This window comes from Spodoptera frugiperda, chromosome 10, assembly GCF_023101765.2.
Source record: "Spodoptera frugiperda isolate SF20-4 chromosome 10, AGI-APGP_CSIRO_Sfru_2.0, whole genome shotgun sequence".
Lineage (NCBI taxonomy): Eukaryota > Metazoa > Arthropoda > Insecta > Lepidoptera > Noctuidae > Spodoptera > Spodoptera frugiperda.
The window spans coordinates 5,836,502-5,858,888 of record NC_064221.1 but is presented as its reverse complement, the minus strand read 5'-3'; the positions used below and the strand labels follow the sequence as shown (position 1 = coordinate 5,858,888).

The window sequence follows — 22,387 nt, the reverse complement described above, 5'->3', positions numbered from 1 at the left end:
AAAACATAACTCACTAGGCTAACAAGCCTTAGTAGGTTGTACCATGCTAACCAGTAATAAAACATTATCGTTTTATAATTGGACGCAATGGCCCACAGGCCACAAAAATAAGAACAACTATTGCGGAATAAGAGAAAGCCAGGTCCTCGGAATAAATTACTTTTAGCCTAAGGAAGTAAGAACTATAATTTCGAAAGTACGCAAATGAGGGGGTAATAATTCAACCACGCATGTATGTGTACTGCCTTCCTTGGTCAAGTGTTTGTAAGCCAGTATTGAGCTACAGCCAAAATTAAAGAAACTGATCTTAATCCAAAATCTTTTCATGAAAGTTTTTGACAAAAAACCATTAAATTCGAAGTCAAAGTCAAAGCATTTATCTTAATTAATCCCTAATTAGGCACTTTTGTCCGTCAGTGAAGTTAGGTGCTCGTTCTAAAGTGTAGCTTCGAATGATGAACAACGAAGTAGGTATAACTAAGAGCTCTCATGTATTGGTCAGGCAAGGAATTGTTTGAATTTTGTAAAATATCATTAGTAATTACCTTAGAAACCTAGAGCACATGAAATTTTTTTTTAAAGTCATCCCGCATTATTAATTTCTCCTGTGTGCGTTACAAACATACAATTTTACATACGCTTCTGATTACATGAAACTCATTACATAACAGGCGTAAAATGGGTGTTACTCGTACATTGACGTATATCTCATGCTCATAACCATTCCATGGCTTTACGTTACACATATACATATATATTATATGTATATGTTAGTGCTGTTTCCTTTATCACCCACAAGCTCCCATGTACACGGTGGAGCTTGATACATAACTGGCATCAATCACAGAGTTGATTTATCTCGCGGTTCCCGCATATCATCGGATTGTATTGTCATTGCTCAATACGGATTATGTTTTAAAGTAATTTCGTTGTTTATTTGTTTTTGGAGTTTTTTATGGATGTAGTGATTTCTATTGTTATGTTTGTTCCTGCTTATATGAAGTAATTTATAAATTCATTTTCAATGATTCAGGTTTGTCGTGGAGGCCCGGAGGTGTAAGACGCCCGCTTCTTTTGCATGAGATTGCGGTTTCGAAACCTACCAACGGCAAGTACCAATGTGACTTTTTCCGAGATATATGTGTTTTCTAGGAATATTTAGACACCACTGACAAGTGCAAGAAAACGTCGTGCGGAAACCTGTGTACATTGTGAGATGATTAATGCTCAAAACTTCTTCATGTGAGAAGATGCTTTTGGTCAGCAATGGCCACTTATAGTCTGGTGATGTAATGTGTGATTTAGGTTTCTCAATTGCATCTTAATTCATGAAATAGATTTTAATCTCTAATTTACCTCTTAGAAAGCAATGTTGTTCAAAATAAAAACAAAGAAACTCCATTGACTTCCACACATCTACTACACACTTCATAAGCAACCAAACTTTTCTTACCACCAACTATCTGACCATCCACGTAATTAGGAACTTCATTACAACCTATCTAATCGTCCTAATGTCGGCCAACACTGAAACTTGGCAAGTTAATCGAACCAAAATCTGTAGCCAGGACTTGGTCCAACTTCGGGACGAACTAGGCATGAGACATAATAGATAACAGTTCCTCTCGTCGTTATAAGTAACAGTATGATACAAATTATAGTTATTCTCGTGAGTGAAGTAACAGTTAGTATACAGTTTTTCTTAAGGGAGAAAAGTCATCCCATGACTTCTCCTCCCTTGGGCGAGGCAAGAGGGAGTGGCAGACTCTAACTGACTAAAAACCACCCCGTTCCTACTCTTACTTTTCGAGCCAGAGCCCCGGTAACTGCCTAGGCTGTCCACAGCTCCGGGTCGGCATCAGCCCAATTAGTATATAACTGTTGTTTTAGCAGATAAATCACAATTAAGTCCCAGCTCAAATAACAACCTGTTATAACGACATGTACCACATCAAAAATGTACCAGAGTAAAGTGTTATTAATTCTCAATACCTGTTATAAAATAATAGTTGTGAAAACCGTGATTTTAACGTTATTTATAACAGGAGGAACAGGTATCGTGTTCAACCTGATACAAGATACAACCCTAGTGTAGACTAAACTTGGTAATATCATCTAGCGAATAGAATAGAAAGTGCTTCGTAACGCCACTTAATAGGGCGAAGGAATATGTTTGCCAAGTTAGAGCCACGTGCCAAGTATTGCAAGTTTACAGTTTGATGGGCAAGATTGTGGCTTAGTATCGGGTCATTAGTTTGTAAACTATTATGGTGTCTTTGTTAATGAGTTTGGATTAAATGACCATTGAATGTCATTATAAATATGGATAGGTTTGGTTTTCTCTGTGTGCTCCCTTATTTGTTCGTATTTTATTTATAAAATGGCCTATGGATAACATGGTAAACATGGATTAGCTTAGTTTTCTTTGTACACTCCATGATTTGTTTGATATTTGTTTGTTTTTATTAAATTATCTACGTGCTATGTTCCCTTTTTTCTTGTGCGTCCAAAGGTTTTCTAACAGAGACCGTTCTCTATAGCAATACAAGTGTTATTCTATACTTTCCGGTCTTTCATTTCATCAACGCTTTTCTTTATACATCGGGCGACGTGAGGCGATGTAGGGCGACGTCGCCCGATGTCTCCGGTGATACATGTCGCTTGACAAATACAATTCCTAGTAAGGACGAGGCTTTAGTTTTTGTATTTGATATTGACACAAAAAAAAAAAACATGAAACCAAAATAAATTCTATTCCAATTTCGATTTAGGAAGTTTATATAATAATAGTTTTGGTTTGAACATGGTCGTATATAGTCAAAAACAAAACCGAATCGTTATAGAAAACAATTTAGACAAAGTTTACGATTGGATCGCATGTTTCACAGCAATATAGACTGTGTATAGTAGCTATGTAGGTAGATAATCGAATGTTTCTCTGCCGTTACCCACCGACTGAAACACTAAGTGCTAGTAAACATTACAGAAATGAAAGCGTACATGTATGTTTGTATGTCTCAGTTAACCAAAGAGGTTGTATTGTGAAATATCTACTAAGTGGGGCCCGTTGAGTTTGTAACAGAACTTTTTGGTAGGCAATACTTTTTGATAAATTGCTAGTTTTTTTTTTGAGAGGGGATAATCATCCAATGACTTCTCCCACTTTGGGCAACGCGAGAGGGAGTGTCAGACTCGTACTGACTAAAAACCACCCCGTTAATACATTTACCTGCTTTTCGAGCTGGAGTTCCAGTAAACCCGCTAGATAATCCATTGCTTCGGATAAATTATTGAGAGTAAATTGCCGTCTGTTTTTTGTTTATAATCTTTGTATGTAGGTAATCAAAATAACAGGGGTTGCTGCTATACCCGCTAAAACAAACAATTATGTTGCACTAATTTCTAAAATTTGTTTGTATAACAAGAATTTAGAACTCGGAAATTCCATGAATGCGTTATTTCATTCACAAGATCTAACACAAGACCTAGTTGTTAGTGAGATGCATCATATCGGACGAGAAATTCTGAATCGACGATATCGCTATTATTTGTAGCATCGAAACATTGAGTTTCGATGCTACTGCTAAGAGTTCTGAGAGATTATACAAAATAATATTGAGGCACATCATTTCTGAAAGCAATCGGCTCACCTCCTATTACATGGGACTTATAACATAAATTGTGAAAGAGTGTCCATTGTACAGTAATATTACGTGCTGTAATGTACATCTCTAGCCTAACCCTTCGCTGCGAACTGCCAAGCGGGTTACCGGGGTTGCGGCTCTAAAAGCAGGAGTAGGAACGTGGTGGTTTTTAGTCAGTAAGTGTTTGACCCTCTTGCCTCACCCAAGGCGGGAGAAGTGAATGGGCCTCAAAAAAAACCCGCTTTCTTATTTCAAAAAGCTTTAAACAGAGAGCAGTGGAAGGAAGGTAGGCCTTTGCCCTTCAGTGGGACGATCATGGCTGAAATCTAAATCTAATCTAATCTTATTTCCTCTAGTTTTCCATTCGTCTTAACTTTATTTCATTGCCTTGTTTCACAAGTGAAGCTGTGGGTTGGTACGTCTGCACGGGATCACCGAAGTGGGTCGAAGCAAGGAATTAGAGGGGATTGTGTTACATCGTGTGAGGAAAGCAGTTTAGTCTGCTTGTGTTTAGCAACATTTGGAAATGGGACGGTGTGTTGAGGAACTTTTGTTAATACATAATATGTATAACGGATAATACAAGACGTTGTAGAATATGGTAGATTCAAGGAGGCTTATAAGTTAATGGTTTAGACAGGTTAAAGATAGTTATTCAATGATCTTATTTCAATGAATATTTACTGTCTACAAAGACAAAATTTATATATTTTTATATACACGTACGTTACGTTAAAGTTGAAATTGAAGAAATAACTTTCTTCTTGTTTTGATTTAAAAGTTCAACTTTCTGTTCCCTTAGTACGAGTTTGCTCTAATTAGCCGGCACGAGTGAATCGGCCAATGAGAGCCCCGAACGCGCGAATGGGTACTGTGTCTATAAAACGCTTACTTACAAATATTCCCTTTTCCACAATATCTATTTTGATCCTGCACTAACCCTCGCATTCCAGAAAAATCCACACACATTTCGACAAAAAATGCGGACGAAATTTTCCGCGAACATTTTGACAAATATTGTTACCACATACAAATACATATGTCTTGTGCACATCGGGCTACACTAAAACCAGTATATCATAGTCTCGCTTTGTATGAACTTTCCGTACAGTCGGAGGTCAGCTTATACTGGTTGTTCAGCTTGATGTGATGCCTTCTGTAGCTTTTCCTTACAATACGAAACGCAACAATCACATTACATTAACCTACATTTGCGATATTAAAACGACGAGATGTCGTTCTCTTGTTATATTTTGTGATGGGATAAGATTTATGAGATGTAAGTCCTAAGATGGCGGGTGAGTCAAATAGAAAAGAATTATTGTTGTTTGATTTCGAAAAGTAGTAAAGTCACAATACTATCGTTGTTGTTATTTGTGTTCTACAAGTTTTGATTAATTTGTTATTGTTGGGATAATAATAATTCGGGAAAGTAAAAGGGATGACGACGGGGTATGTAAAGTAAATCTAATTAGTCCGTCAGTTATGTAATTAAAAAATATTAGACACGTATTTTTATATTTTGTCATTTCATAACAATACGTTTGAGAGATTCGAAATAGTGTGTTTGTATGCTTATATGTATGTTTGTTACTCAATCACGATGATCAAAACGGCTAAAGGAATCGCAATGAATTTTGAAACAGCGGTAGATTATGGTCTGGAATAACACATAGACTTTTCATCCCACGAAAACGCGGGCGAAAGCACAGGCAGAAGCTAGTAATTTACAATGCACACTTTTCTCTCTATTCACGTAAAAGAAAGATCCCACACAAATCATTCAAAATTTTAGTGTTACACAAACACATTCCTATTCCCAAACAATCATTACTACAGTACTACTACACAATTCATCATAAACACAACAGCAGTAACATTTGTACGTATGTTTATCCTCGTGAACTAGTATTTCAACGCTTCAAAGAGACCGGCGCAGATATCACAACACCAGTTACTAAGACTCTCGCGAATTGATCCGGTATGCAAACTGTAGCGAGTGTTGCTCAAACACGTGGAGATTGGGCCAGAGATTGTGTACATTGAAAATATACAGTCGAGGTAATGGATATTTTTGTAGTTAGATCGCAAGTCTGTGAAGAGCAAAGAGATTATCTAATATACCTATATACAATTTCCATGTCACAATGTTAGTTACCGTACTCCTCCGATTGATTAGCGATTTTTACCAAATCTTATAGGCGTATTCAGTAGGTGTGAGAATCGGCTACTATATATTTTCCATACAGCTAAGTGATAAAGGTTGCTCATTAGGACTAGAAATAATAAACTAAAAACGAAAGTGTGAAAAATGAATTGAATAAAAACGGTAATAATTCTTGTTTCGGATACTAAAATTTTCAGCATTGTCACGGAGTCTGAATTAAACGGTTAATCTTGAAACCAATCTTAATGCCAATGCCATTTCAATCATTATTCAATACCAGAACTATCGTATCTGTTAAAATAGCATTCAGCAAATAGGATACAAAGCGAAACACAATACCATTTAGTTCATTCAATATCCACGCAATACGGATGCAAAGAGCGCTAGAGTTGCAACTCAAGAGTACGCAATTTCACAATATCAATGACGATCGATCGGAATTGGATTCAAGAGTAAGCCCTGGTCTTAGGAAAGAAAAAAATAGCATAAAGACGATTTAATTGGATTCTTTATTTAGAAGACTTCACAGCTACATTACACAAGGCTCAAGATGTAATTTGCCACACAAAAAAACGACGTGAAACAACGCTTGCGTTGTGTTTCGTTGTGTGATTGAGATTACCGGAGACCCAATACCCCTCTTTCCAATCCTCGATTGCCCAACAACACTTAAATTTCTAACCCCCAAAAGGCCTGCAACGCACTTGTAACGCGTCTGGTGTTTCGGGTGTCCATGGGCAACGGCAATTATTGTTTATCGTCAGGTGATCCGTAGCGGGTTTACCGGCTTATGAAAAATTGCCTTAATATTCACAAAATAAATAATTTTTAGATACACAACAACACTGCGTGTGGTATCATAGCATAGTGAACACGCCAGTTCAGTTACCAGAGACAATTAAGGACAATTACAGCGATATGGAACTAACGACACAAAAACTAAATGCATTTCCTACGTTCGTGGAATTTTTCAAAACATAAAGGATAATTCCCGTATTTAATTTATTCGGAGAAAAATGAAAATTATCAAATATTTTCATTTAAGCTTTTTTTTGTGGTATAAGCCGGTAAACGAGCGGACAGATCACCCGATGGTAAGCAATCGCACAACACCAGAAGAATAACACAAGAAGTGTCACAAGTCCGTTCCCGGCCTGTTGGTGGTTAATAATTTAAGGGTTGTTCTCGGTGAATCGGCGATTAGGAAGATTGTGAATTAATTCTTAACAGATTGAGGGTTTATTAGAGAGTAGTGCTGCCCAATTTGTGTGAACATATAGTTCAGTAAGTAATAGGTTCTTACGACACTTAAGGAACCAGGGGTATTAAAAGTATTCTACTCCTTTCATATTAAATCCTTTGCAACCAATCAACAAATGACCGCAGCAATACCCAAATAACACTAAACAAATACAAAATAAAATAAACGTAAATACCATAAGCAGTAGGTATAAAATAATACAGCATAAGAGCAGCTAGCTTGTTAAGTTCTAATCATATCCCGCGGGAAGCTGTGTTATTGTACCAGCATCGTTACCATCGTTACCGAGGTCGTTCACATCTATCGGAAAAGTATTCGTTTTCGTTACGACTGCTTCGTATCTTCTGTATCGGAAACAATGGTATTTATTTTCAGAATACCTATTTTTAAACTCTTTCTTTGCTTTAAACATTTTTGTAGAAGGAGTTGTGTGAAGAAATGGGTGTGTTTTAGTAGAGGTACTTCAAAAGGGCTTGAAATATCGGATCCGTTTTACAATAGTATAAGACTAGTAGTAGATAATCAACAAGCGATAATTTGCAAAGGCAACGTCAACGCCTTTTATCCCCGAAGGTGTAGGCAGAGGTGCACATTACGGCACGTAAGGCTTCTGCACAAAGTACACTCACTTATCACCATTTGTGTTATAAGTCCCATGTAATATGTATTACATATGGTGGTGAGCCTATTGGAAAAACTTTTTATAAATACGAAAGAATTGTAATGACGGACTAGATCAAGACGTTACATAACGCCTTGAGGGACACCGGCTAGCAGCTTTACCTAGCAGAAGATTTACCATGGACAGTTTTCTGTCATCAATGAAATAAAGTACTAAAGAGACAGTCAAAATTCTATATCTCATAACTAGCCAATAACCAACATAATCCAGACTAAAGCGGCTCATAATAAAATGGCCGGCGCTTCTTATCGCCGGTTCACATCAGCATCGGCCTTCACAAGTTAATTACATGACAAACGACAGCACAACGGAAGCCTGACAAATTAAATAACAAAGACCTGGTTTTTTCCTTAATTCATGAGCGCGAAGGGAACTGTAATGATGTAGGAGCGATTTCTTTCCCAGATAATGGTATAGGTAAGTAATAAGTATACTAGGTATTGTCTGAGGTTTCCACTGTATTAATTTTTTATGGGACCGAGGACTAATGACCAGATTTGTCAGGTAGTGGTAAGTGATTGGCACCGCCCTTGGACATTCGTAGTACTAGGAGTCGCGCGTGCTTTGTAGGACTTTTTTTTCTATTTAATGGGTCGATTTTCAAATTCTAGACCCTACCCCTAAACTACACTGTAGAATTAACTTTTATGTTCATCATTGTACACATAAGCCCTTTAGCTATTTAAGGAGTTTTTATACTTTTTATCAAACAGACAGATCGAGCGAACAGACTTTACATCATCTCACCACTGAGAATTTGGGATTCAAACGACCGGGGAATCGCACTCAACACCTCGAACTTAGCATTCACGTGACGTCTTAGGCTACGTGGCTATTATAGGATGAACAAAAAGTGAGCCCTAACTAAATCTGGCACGGCTCCAAAGGATGAGTCAAGTCAGACCGCGAGGGAATTCCTGTGTCTACAAAATGATGTTGTGACTAAAAAATCTATGACTGAAATAAAACATTACAAGTTAGTAAGAGAAGATGTATATAAAGCCGTATTTACAAAACTTTACAATGATAGTATCAAAGTAAATGAAGATGAAACTATCACCAAAGAAAATACCCTATTTCATGATATAACTGAGAATTTACTAATCAAAATAACTAATAATACTTCTCCTCATGAAGATAAGGAAGCCACAGCCTCTTGATCAGCCCATGCAATTACAAACAATAAACTATAGAAGCTAAACAATGGCAAAAGAGCAAAGTTCTTGAAAACAAAGAGGGGAATAAAAACATTCGTTATGAAAATATTGGAAGTAGTTTGAATGAATCACATTCGTATTAAGACATCAGTTTCCTGGTTTTATAAATAATAATGATGTAAGAAATGTAACGTGATATTTTCAGAGCAAAGCGAATATTTCTGTTCGAGAAAAAGATGAGTGGTGACAGAATCATTAGACAAAGGAAACACTTTAACATAAATATGATAATAATGGCGTCGAAAATTATGAAAAAAGTTATTAAGAAGAAGATTATAGGAAAATAGAAAAATGATGAAGATGTTTATGTTGGCAAAAAATTAAAAAGAAACAATGATATAGAAAAAGCGGTTAATTATGTTATTTTGAAAATACATTATTTGAGAACATATGTATAGACATAACATATTGTCAGACAAGCCAAACGCCAAATCGGAATAAACCCAAGAATAGTCTAAAAATAATCAGCGACATTTAATGATTACTTAACCCAGTCCTTAGCAATTGTTTTCGGAACACAATCGTTACTAAGGAAAGTTTAAGTAAATATTAAATGTCTCCTGAATGCGACAGTTACTGTAGTTTGGTGCACAGATCGACTTTAGATTGCAAATTTCAAGTCGTTTATTTGCAACTAAGCACATAAGTAAATACTTGCAAAATTTTCACAAAACGATGCAGACCATAATCAAAATCACACCAGAATCAATAAACCTTAACTCAACGCATCCACTGTTAAGCAAAACAGTTTCAGCAATGAACAGACAGAAACAGAATCAGTCTAAAAGCTTAGAGCAATTATAGCTAATAGCAAACAAGAACGGGCTTCGTCTAGGCGACCACCAACTGCACAAGCCGACACCATTAACTTAATGTGATGCCGTGCGAATGGCAGCAAGGATATTTACGGAGTAGCGACGAGAACTGACGAAATTGAAGTCTGATTTGAACATGACTTTGTCAAAGAGAATGAAAGAAGTTCAGTTGAGGAGGATTAAATTAGTATGTAGTGCATTATTTGTTTGTTTGAGAATTAGATTTAGTTGTATTATTAGAACTTACGACGGGATATTTACCATGTTTATTCATTTTGATGAGTTATGAGATTTAGTTGCACTTGCAAAATATAAAATTAAAAGAAGAGAGAATTTAGATGGTTTGACAAAAGGTAACGCTTGTCGTTTTATGTGTGAGTGAGTAAGTGAGAAATGTCTTTCAATTCTAATCCTAACCGCATTATAGTACCTACATATTGATACAGATATAGATGCAAGCTTAAGTGTGCTTTTCCACCAGATATGTCCTATGCTTTGTTGCTGTGAATGCGTTTGGCCTCCACCAATCATATTCATTGGTACAGTACATTTCTGGTAGAAAAGCACCATAAACATAGTTATTTTTATTGAACGTTAATTAAAGATCGTGTGTCGAAATTAGTAATAAAGTACAATTTATTACTCACATAGAAGAAGGCGATACAAAACAAAATAACCCAAAACCACAAGCAACTCAACACACACACAACAAATTCAACGCTCCTAGACTAGACAAAGTTCAAAACTGTCCACACAAAAGCCACAACAGTGACAATTTAGTTTGTGGAACAAACCTAGAAATTGGAGTGACAATGACGGTACAAAACACTGAACCTAATCACAGGTTGACTGACACACTGACTCATCGTGTACTGTACTGACAAAGTGTTCAGTGGTTTAGTAAATGGTAAAAGTTTTAAACAAAGCCTAGTTCGTTGGACAAAGCACTGTAGGTATTGATGTAGATGTATTTTAGGTCAATGAACTAATTTGTATTGAAGGGATTTTCATTACGCATGTGTAGGATGTACCACTCAACGTCAATAGACGTCTCGGCAAGCCCAGAGGGAGATGGTGGGATGAATTAGATGCCCATGAAAAGGATTGGTCATGGAAAGCTCTACGAAGAGACTAGTGGGAGGAGGGTAGAGAGGCCTTTGTAATACAGTGGGACTATGGCGACCATGGCTGAAAAAACTGACATGGCTCACCACCTTTTACGTGGGACTTACAACACAAATGGTGACAAGTGGGTGTACATTATATAGCGGCATTACGTGCCGTAATGTGCACCTCTGCCTAACCCTTCGGGGATAAAATGGCGTGACGACTATGAACAGTGTTATTTTAACAAATAATAATTGGTGTCTCTTCGGTTGATGTTATACGATTTCAAATCGAGAGTATTACTAGAAAACACTAGACAATAAGCAATGTTTTTGTATTTGTAATAAGAAAGATAAGATGAAAGATAGTTTCGACATCCAAACTTATCTGCTAAGTAAATTACGCACCTATAAATAAAGTTTCCAGTGTTGCCACAAAAACCATTTAATTACATGATCACAATTAATGAATGTTCCCACAAAAGAAAAACTTATAAAGTTATTATACTTTATCGCATCAAGGAGGTTTTTATTTAAAAAGTCTTAATTGCTACCATTATCTGTACGCGGAAGATGTAGCTAGGGAACGTCTCAATGAAGCATTCATTATAAAGATGAGTAAAAAAGTCATTCTTTTAAAAATTGCCAATTTCTTAATGAATTATGACGAAGATAATTATAATAATACATTAGCTTTCCAACGAGGTGAGGAGAATTTTCGTATACTGGGCACAGCATCAGACATCGTGTTATTATTAAAAATTTCTAAATACATAATTATACTTTACTCTTGTTTGATGTTGGTCCTCGCAACGCAACCATTTTATCATTGCTGCAGTCTACCTAGCGGGTTACCGGGGCTCTGGCTCGAAAAGCAGGAGTAGGAACGGGATGATTTTTAGTCAGTAAGAATCTAACACTTCCTTTTGCTTCGCCCAAAGCAGAAGAAGTTATTGGATGATTTTCCACCGTAAAAAAAACTATGTTATCATTGAGCCAGTCAAAACATACAAATCAAACATCTACATAGTACAACTGTAGATTGTAACTGCAGCAAAATATGATAATCTTATCTCGACAATTACAAATACAAACACAGATTTGCAAGAGCCTTGTGCTTTATAAGTGTAAATGTCAAAAGTTACATCCGTTCTATTTATAGTGAGACTCGCCGTAGATAAACAAACACAAAATGCAGTCATGTTTGTTCATTGGTTGAATTTTGAAAATGGAATGCTGTTGTTATTTAATATGGCGGACTGAGAGAGGTTAGGCGAAACCAACGCATAAAGGTAAGCGTCCACAGACCCGCATACGCATTCTGTATGACGTCATCAGTACACGTCGCATGTAGGCATTGCTGATGATGCGGTCCGTACGATGCGGATCAATGGACGCAGAGTTGTATGAGTTTCTATATAAGACAAACTTAAATCCGTTGCTTGAGAGAAGAAGAGAGAATGAGAACAAGTGTTATAGTCAGTTATCACGGTCCAATTTAAGAGTGGATCTGAATTTCCTCAAATTGCGATTAGCCACCTAGAGACGGGCGGACGGGATTCCTAAGCAGCATCTGACAACAATGGGGACTATGACCAACCCGATCTTGGAAGACCTTTGTCCATCAATGGCAATATTCCGGCTGATGATAATGATGATAATAATGATGATGATTGTAATATAAGCGTTAATAATCCTTCGCAGTTTACTGGTACATCCATTGCAAGACCAAGAATAACTAGTTTTGCTAAATTGATTCTTACTACCCGCGTGGGATGACAAGTTACTAGATGTTCCGACATTCCACAGTAGTAAATACACGCGAATGTATCGTACATAAACATGGTCTTGTATTTTGTAGGACAAAACGTTTGCTTTGGAATTAACTACTTTATTCTCGCGAGTCACTCCTGTGTGTCCGTGATTTCTTTCTTGAATGTGATTGTGATAACAATGAACAATGCATGATAAAAACAGTGGTTTTTTCTTCTTCAATGTTTTTGTCACGCATATGCATGCTGTAGGTCGATGATCGTGAGTCGTTCTGTCTTTAACATGGCACACGATCAGTGTTATACAACTGACGAAGAGTAGGTGTTACATTTATCATGTGATGTATCTCCGGGTATATAGGTTTATATTTAGACTAACTTCAATGTCGAAAAGACCTTATTGGGAAATTCTCTTATTCTAGTTAAAACCTATAATTTTCAATTGAGCCTTTGAGTTTGTATGGTTCTAAAATAATTTATCACTAGCTTCTGCCAACAATGAATGGATAAAAGTATCCATTCACCCAAATCAGCGTAAGTATACTTGTGTGTATTCATCAAAATCCGTTCAGTAGTTTCAGCGTGATTGACAGCGTGATAAATATTAGTGTGAATCACTACTGTATATTGCCTTTGCTCAGGTTCAAGGCTTGTCCATGAACTCAGTATATAATCGAAAAACTGTATTACAGTGGTCGACAACTTTCATATTAAATTAAATTATAGTCATCATAATTACGTGTCTACTTCATGGAACGGCTTGAATCAGTTTTTTCTTAACCACAAAAAGAGAACAATATTTAATGGGACAAGTTTGCAGTTTGCATGCAAATCGTACGAGGGTTTTTTGAACCGGACCATGTTAATGAGAATATGAGACACAGAGTCATAAAATTCAACATGATTGGTTCAGTTAATGATAGAACAACTGAGCATATAACAGTTGTTGAAATTATAGATGTGTGTTCTGTTCTCAATGAATTAGACATAACAAGCTTTAGAACAAAAGCACTAGAAAATGTGTAAAGAAAGAAAAAAAAATATTTCACACGAAAACAAAAAAAAATACAATGTAAAAGTAGGTACAGCCAAAATTTGACAATGCATGTATTTTGTCTGCGGCAACAATGCATGTGTTTATTACGTTTCCATCTTTCCCCAATAACAAAATAGCCATGAAAGAAACAAACAAAGAAAAAAATCTAAATGTAACATGAGCCTAACCACAGTTTAGTCAGTTACATTCTAACTTTAAACCTAGCAAGCGTGACTCAACTGTCGAAAACGGAGCGAGACGATTTGTTTAACAACAGCCGCGCTGCGTGTACGCATAAATATGAGTAAATAACGTCATCGCACAGACAGCCAATAGGAAAGCGGTTTACGACGCATTATATAAATAAAATTATGAGTTTAGATTATTGAAGTGACTTGGTGACGGAGAAATGAGAAGAGTTTGATAAAATATTTTATATATACAACGCTTGTAATTTTACGTGTAAAAGTTGAAACAATATTTGGAGACAGGAAATGCTAAAATATGAACGTGGTTAGTCAGTTTAGTATCAGCTAGATATGAAACTGTAGTTACTAAAATTGTTTTTGTTAAAATTTAACAACTGGAATTAACTGTTTCATCTTCACCTATAGACCATTGTATAGACAAGTTTAATTTGCAACCAGTGTTATAGCGATATATACTAGTACATATTATATTTAATGCATAAAAAGGGATCACTTCACTACACACATACAAACAGAATAATATATGAGACAGATTCGGTGATAGGTTGATATTGTGTCCACAGATGTAACGTTCCACCATTTATTTACTAACAATTGGATGAACGACCCCATTAATATACAAAAACACATCAAAGCGTTGAAACGACCAATTAATTTTAATCGCAATTTTAAACGGATTAGCAACGTCATTGGTCCCATTATAGCAGGACAGTTTAAATTAATAATTGGGAGTGAATTACATGGTAACGTTTTTGATGAGGACAGAGGCTCATTTTTGAGAGGGGAAAATCATCCAATGATTTTCTGCTCCGCTTTGTGCGAGGTGAGAGGGAGTGTCAAACTCTTACTGACTAAAACCATCCCGTTCCTACTCCTGCTTTTCGAGCCGGAGCCCCGGTAACCCACTCCGCAGGAGGACCGAAGCTACAGAATGCCTATGTAAAATTGGTTTCAGTGTTGAAGATGAAACGGTGACTACAGAACTTATAAACTAGATAAACTATTGTCTAGATGTAGTAGATACAAATAGTCTAGTGATAATAGACGACGAAGTTAAAGATGATCATAAACCATCCGATATCAAGCTACAAGGCGAAATTGAAATAGCCAAAGACCCAGTTACTAATAAGATTTATTGGGATATCAATTCGAAGACAGAAGAGCAATTATATGTGTCAGTAAGACCAAACAAAGTGTTAAGAGTAATCTAAGAGGTCGTCTGTTGACCCCGTTTTATTCAAGAATTTAGTTCAAACGGATCCAATGTAAATATTTTTAAGAACGTTTTGTATATCTTCGAGCAGATAGATTTAGCATGTATTGGTAAATGTTGCAAATGTTTTTATTGGGTCATTTTTGTATGCAACTGTTTTTGATAATGTATCCAGACTATTTTCTATAAATATAATTATTTTTATAATAACTATCGTAAGACATACAAAATTACCTAAAATCACGGTTTACTCACGTAAATCACTGGAGAAATTAATGTTCTACGAGTTGCGAGTCACAGAGGGACTCTTCATCAGTCAACTATTAATGTATTGGCTAAATAACCGCAATTGTTCACGTTAGTATTTAAAAACAAAATGAGGACGGTATTTCCTAACTGACTAATTCTAGAGGTTAAAGCAGTTATAGTCTCTTTTGAAATTAGTCACAAATAATTGTTTAGCCGTGCCATCAATTTGAAACACATTAATTAGTTGTACTGTTTCGACTTCGCTAAATGTTTTATGTTATTTATTTATCCTGACTTTGACTTATAAAGATTCTACAAATTATACGTTATTTCTTTTTTTCTGCCTAAGAACCGAAAATACTTTAAGCCTTGAGTTAAACGTTATGTATATGTATACGCACTATTACCTCAATGTTTTAAACAAAATTACAGGTGATGGTACGTTTCTTTAAATACTTAGGTATCAAATTCCAATAAAGTTTAGTAACTTTCTATTTAAGGATCATGATCTCAGTATCCATTTACCGTAAACTTCACATTAACGTCATTTAGTCAGGAAAACCAAAATATTACATTCAAAACATAATATTTACCTGTTACATTAACTCCAAAAACAGCTGCTTATTTATCATCAGCGTTGGCATTTGTATGTTGATTTATTTCTATAGTATTTACTTTAAGTGTTTTAGTTTTATCCGTGTCTAGGTTATCTACTATGTCTGAGACCTAGTCTGCGTGTATTTGTGCAATTTTTATGGCATGTCTCGCACAGGTATGGTCAACGTTATTTGACCTCTTATGCATTCCTCGAAAATGTTTTGCATTCAAATTCTTTGGCACGATACGAACGATGGGATCCATACCTAATGATATTTAGGTATCGGTCGAGAGTTGGGTGGTCCCGTTTCGAAGTCAAGTCGTCATTTCCTGCGCATCTAAGTGGGGGATTTGAAGTGGAGGATGATTGATGATTGTCATGATTTTGTGACGATGACTATTCGTTGAAGCTTCATTGATGAGAATATTTTGATAAGTCCATAGTAAATCTAGTTTACTGTCAGAATAACTATGTATGTCAAGATGATTTTAGCTGTATAATCATACTAAGAAACGTTATTATTACAAGATTTGTTGACATTAAAAATGCACTATCAATTTCGTGGTTCAAGACAATTTTCAGCAGACCCAATTAGCTTAAAACTGGTATTGATAAAGTTATCAAACTCGACACTGTTTCCTTTGACATTGTTAATATCTATATTAATGCTTAATTTAGTATTATTAACACCAGCAAAAGTAAAAACGTTGACACTATCATTGATGCAACTTAACATTTCAACGAGGACAAACACAGGCTACAACAGATGTGTCCAAACGTTGAAAAGTCTAATAAAAACGTGGATCTAAATAGAGTTGGTTGTGAAGGGTGACAGTGTCGTCTGTAGCAGTTACACTGTCTCGTTTATTTCCAACTGTCGCATAAAGATCGACACAAAGAACGTCTGTCTCCGAACGAATCGAGAAAATTGTTTACTCACGTAATTTTATAGGGTTTTGTTCGCGTGGGTTCCCACTATCGAATCGTTTCTATTTTGTTTTATGAGTGGGCTTTCTTTGCAGTTTTATTTATTTTATGGGTTATAATAGAATATATTTAGGTTTAGAAATTCTGTCGTTGAAATGTGTCGAACGCTTCTGACAAATCCTAAAAGTATTTCGAGTATTTGAGGACGTTAGACGTAAGATCACGAACGGTTTGATTTAAATAGGCACTTTAAACCAATTAGGTTTTTTATGTGCGTATACACGGGTTATTTTAACCATCATACTTAGTTATAAATCACAAGCTTCACAGGAAGGCGGTCACAAAAAAATAATGACTAATAAGGCAACTTGTTTGAGGATCTAAAGCACCGCAAAAAAATTAACAAAAATAATTAAAAACCTCTCATAAATTCACAGTTCACAGAAAACCACAGAACAATGGCACATCGACAAACTTCGTTATTTCGAAAATCGAACTCGCGACTAAGCGCTATTTCAAACTTCGAATGCGCTGTCCGCGCCGCACGCGCAGCGGCCTGAGACTGGCTGGAGACAGAGCTCACCGCACGCATCATTCACCTTTGGCATCTATCTCGCTCACACCTATGAAGCTTTTGAATATCAGAGAAGGATGTAGAAAGTGGGTGATTACTCTGTGATGACGCGAAGGCGTAATTTCGCAAGGCTCTATAGTCAAGGACGATTTACAAAACATTATTGGAATAAATATAAATAAAATGTGAATTCTTTTAAGAGAAATGTCAGCTGGTTTGGATACTGGTCGTGTTGATGTAGGCGTGGTATTGGTTTTATTTTTAGGTCGCGTCACACGCTGCAATTGACAACCTACTTTGTGGACAAATTCATGAGGCTATTAAAAATAGATTTTTATGTGACTACTATAGCGTGGCCGATGAAAAGTGTGGGTTGGATACGGGAGCAAATAGTTGATAGTAGACAATATTTATTTATTAGTATTAAGGCATGTCAACAGAATAAATACCAACTTTAATAAAAAACAAGATGAAGACACAAGACCATGTGCTTATACCAACAATATATTTCTAGAGTATAGATTTCACAACGGAGTCTTTAAAAAAGTCTAAACTAGACCCGACATGGTTTGCAATCCAATCGGAGATTTGCAATCTAATCAAGAAAAGAGAACAGATGCAAATTTTAGGCATTTCGTTTCGTTATAGAGGACGAATAAAACATCAATTAAAAACCGTTACAAAAATTCGAATTTTAATATTCACATGGAAACCAAGATCCGTTACTGACCTTTGCATATTCGTGCGTTTTCTGCAAAAAAAAAGTCATCAAGATGGATTGGGAATAAATTGAATTAATTTATATTGACGTTCGATCGATGAAACGGGTTGAAAAAATGTGTGTAATATATTTTCTACTTTTATTTAGTTTCATATAAAGTCAATATACTCGGTATGACATTAAAAGTAATTGCTCAGAGCGCTAGTTTTTGCTCACATTGGTCTTTACTACGAAGATAGTAAAACAGAAGGTCTATACTAGAAATATGATAGATGAGTTTTATCAAACAACAAAGTGACGAAAAAATTTAACGACAAAGAACCTTAATGATGAGGCCCCTAATGGACAGGAAGACCTTATTCTGAACAAAGAAAGAACATATAGTATTATACATTTAGAAAAAGCTCCTGTTAGAAAGGAACAGCTTTTTTTAAGGGGGAAAAATCATCCAATGACTTCTCTCGCGAGAGACTCTTACTGGTTAAAAACCACCCCGTTTCTACTCCTGCTTTCAAGCCGGAGCCCTGGTAAACAGCTGTGACTTGATTGAAGATAATTAGGTGAAAATGGGTAAAATTTTTACCTAACAAGGCCTATAGCTTACGTCACAACAAGTCTCAAATGACAAGACAAGCCACGAGATGATATTACAAAATGGACCTTCTATCCATACCTCTAAAGCACTAGACACAGTAAGTACTAACGAGGGCGAGTGTTATATCAATAAAATGCAATTAATCCGTCGTTAACCGAAGGTATGCGAGGTCTCGACCACGTACAGTCAATATTTTAACATATAAACACAGTTACACTTGCCATATTTATTCATGAGTAGTTTAGTGTTTGGATTTTATATGGCACCCTGAGATACTAGTATTCTTAAGTCTTTAGTTCTCTCTTAATGAAGTAATTTGTTGATTGCACGATATATTTCTTAATAGTAATGGCATTAAAAAAAGCTTTACACAGAGAGGAGTGTAAGGAGGCTAAAGAGGCCTTTACCCTACAGTAGGACAATCATGGTTGACATCTAAATCTAAATCTAGTAATGGTATTATTGTCAACGCTTATTGTGTAAAGCGTGAACATAAAAAGACTTGTATAATGCCGAAGTTCGTAAATCATAAAGATGAACCAAATGTTAAATACTAGAATACAGTAATAAAAATACATACAAACAACAACGATAGAAATAACCTAAAACAGCAAACAACGAAATTAGTAGTACCCAGACATAGTCAAACAAAAACAAAATCGCGTACAAACCAAAACAGCTGACCAACGACAATTAAACGAAACGGAACGGAAGAAAGAACAAATAAATAAAAATATGAAGCAAGGTGATAACAATAATAATATGGAAGTATATCATATCATTTAGATACATTATGAACACGAACAGTCAGACACGGAAACGAGAGAACGTCAACCTCACACCTGAGGCCGTTACTCAGCCGAGATCACATTTATGAATTATGGATTATGAATGAACTACATTTTAGATGCGGTAGTACTTGGTGTTAGTGTTTATAGATAAAGGTTTAGATTTTAAAAGGCAAATTCAACATTAGCTTTTATTAAAACGAGCATGACATAGGTAATTTCTTTTTGAAAGCTATTGTATCGGAGCTGCGGACACCGTAACAGGCTACCGGGACTCCGGCTCAAAGCAGGAGAAGGAACGGGGTGGTTTTTAGTCAGTAAGAGTCTGACACTCTCTCTCTCGCCTCACTTAGGGGGGAGAAGTCATTGGATGATTTTCCACCCTCAAATAAAATCTATTGTATCACGCAGTAAGAAATCGGCAAATATATCTAATACAATAAACTGAAACTATATATTAAAACCATAAAAATTTGCAATACTCTACTCTGTTAAACCTAGATATTATAACTAGGTCATAACTTAATATAAAATCATACTAGCTGAATTTGACATATAAAATTTTTACATTATTAATCGATTGTCAGTGTCAAACGTTCGACTTGTATTAAAAAGCCCAGAATTTCAGTGTCCAGTAATAAAATAATAATGTCATGCAGAAATCTGAAGAGATTTTGACGCCAACGTTGAGTGTAAAACAAGAGCAAGCAAGGAAGGTAATAGTGCACCCGTTAATGAGCATACAAACGACGAGCACGTTTTCATAGCTAATGAAAAGCAAACATAGTTTACACGGCTGAAAGACGAGGGAATTTGAACTGAAAGGTTGGGTGAGTTAGTGATCAATTTTGATTGTGGCTTGATGTGAAAGGGGTGAATAATATTGTATGAATAGAGGTAGAGAGAGGACTTAAATAATGATACATTACTAACAAAAACAAAATTTGGACAGACACACAAGCAAACAAAAATATAACATATAACCTACATTTTAAAGTCAAGAATCGTATAATAGTGTTCATAAATAGGTATTTGTACCGACCTAGAGGAGTAACAGTAAATGGTAAGTAGATGACGATATAATGACTCATGTAAACACTGCGTACGATCATGGGGAACGTTCACTTTTCAACCGTGCGTGTGCGCATCGAACGCGATCAGGCGCGAAAGCGAAACGAAATATGTGAATGGAGATATTGATACCATTCTTTATTCACAAATTGAAACTTAAAATCAATCTTCAGACAATTTAGGGAACAGTAAGTATAGTTCCATTGATCAGCTGAGATGATTATGCCTGGCGGGCTTTCTGTCCAACTATTATTCATTGGGATTTTCTATCCATGTGTGCGTTGATCCATGTGTCATCCGTTCATTTATTCGTCGATCGCTTATGTGCGACTTCTATCATCTGTCATATGTCGTGTGTCACCACAATAAGGAAAACGATTACTTTCAGAATCGGTTTAGGTAAAGAGAATGATTAGATTTCAGAATTTTAACAGCTTCATCTTACTATACCCTATATATTCCCTAAAAAGGAAAAAAATATTGAGTCGATTAAAGGCATCTAGAGACTTATATGATTACGTTATATTACTCTTCATACAGGTAAAACGAAACCAAACCGAAAACATGAAGCTAGTTACAATACAGAAAACATAATAATGAGTTTAACGGAAGTTTAACCAATTAAAGAGAAAGGTGGCATTGTCCTAGAATTAGCAACGTACACGAGATACGAGTGCGGCGTGTAATTATTTTAAATGTCAAATACATTATAAGCACACGACCTTTCTTTATCTTGTGCGGACATGCACATGTCTACAGATATCACTGATTTTGATATTTTCCTGACTACTACGTCCTTAGCTTCCTGTCTTCGATAGCCTTTTATAAAGTTTCATTATTGTTTTTGTGGTTTTCCCTTGCTTTGTATTTTTTATCATAAGTTGAAGGTAGTTGGCACATGATACCTGCGTCTGGTGTAAGCGGAAAATATTTAGCCAGACTTCGTACTTGAATGCCAAAACAGAATAATGAAAAAGACAGAGTAAAATGACAGAGATAGCATGATATTTAAGTACAACAATTAAGTAGTATTTCAGTATTCTGGGGTAAGTTAGATACATTTACAGATAGTTATTATTCGATTAGTTTTTAGTAAAACTAACGTTTTACTTGTAAAATATATCTTTCATGAAAGCAATTTGATTTAACCAAAAGAGCTATAACCGCGTTTGACACATGTCAAAGTTGTCAAACCGCCATATTTGTTTACAACCGTCGCTTTTCAAATATCGAATGGTAAATATTGACAGCGTTACTAGCTTCGCTGTCTATGCACGCTGGTGTCGATTGAAATCGTGTATTCGAATCGTGACTGCCTCTAAATGGGCGATATATACAAACAACTACATAATATATGTTTGTGTGTTGTAGGTACTTTGTGTACCGACGTGTGAATTAAATCTTTTTTTATTCTGTTCCTACAAGCTCGCGACTGTGCTTTGACTTTCATTTTAATTATTTCCGACCTGTTCTCGTTATGCGTTTTGTTTTTATCGTGTAAATGGCAGCAAAGGTATTTAAGTGGAACGGCGTGTTTAGTGTGCGGTTAATAAAAGCTTGGTTTTGTAAAATATTGTTTGATTTATGCAGACGATGGGATCCCTGAAATCTACTTTATTTAGTTTAATAAAGATTGATATTTGCACAACTAACAAAAAAACTCAATTACTACACATATTTACATAAGAAAAGTCAACTCAATTTATTTCGTGATTTTCCCACAATTTTACTTAAAATATTAT

At 35.8% G+C, this 22,387-nt stretch overlaps 1 protein-coding gene across 11 annotated transcripts in view; it reads right to left on the bottom strand.

Moving 5' to 3' along the window:
• LOC118277302 (focal adhesion kinase 1) overlaps positions 1-22,387 on the bottom strand; it is a 175,868-nt gene that overhangs the window by 64,814 nt on the left and 88,667 nt on the right. For 5 of the 11 annotated variants that reach the window (XM_050696628.1, XM_050696630.1, XM_050696636.1 and 2 more), the window contains exon 1: positions 17,317-17,477. The exons of 5 other annotated variants lie outside the window; for them this stretch is intronic. The gene's annotated coding sequence lies outside the window, so the exon portion shown is untranslated. Of the gene's footprint in view, positions 1-17,316; positions 17,479-22,387 lie in introns of those variants that run through there. One more of the 11 variants, XM_050696639.1, reaches the window with a different exon arrangement.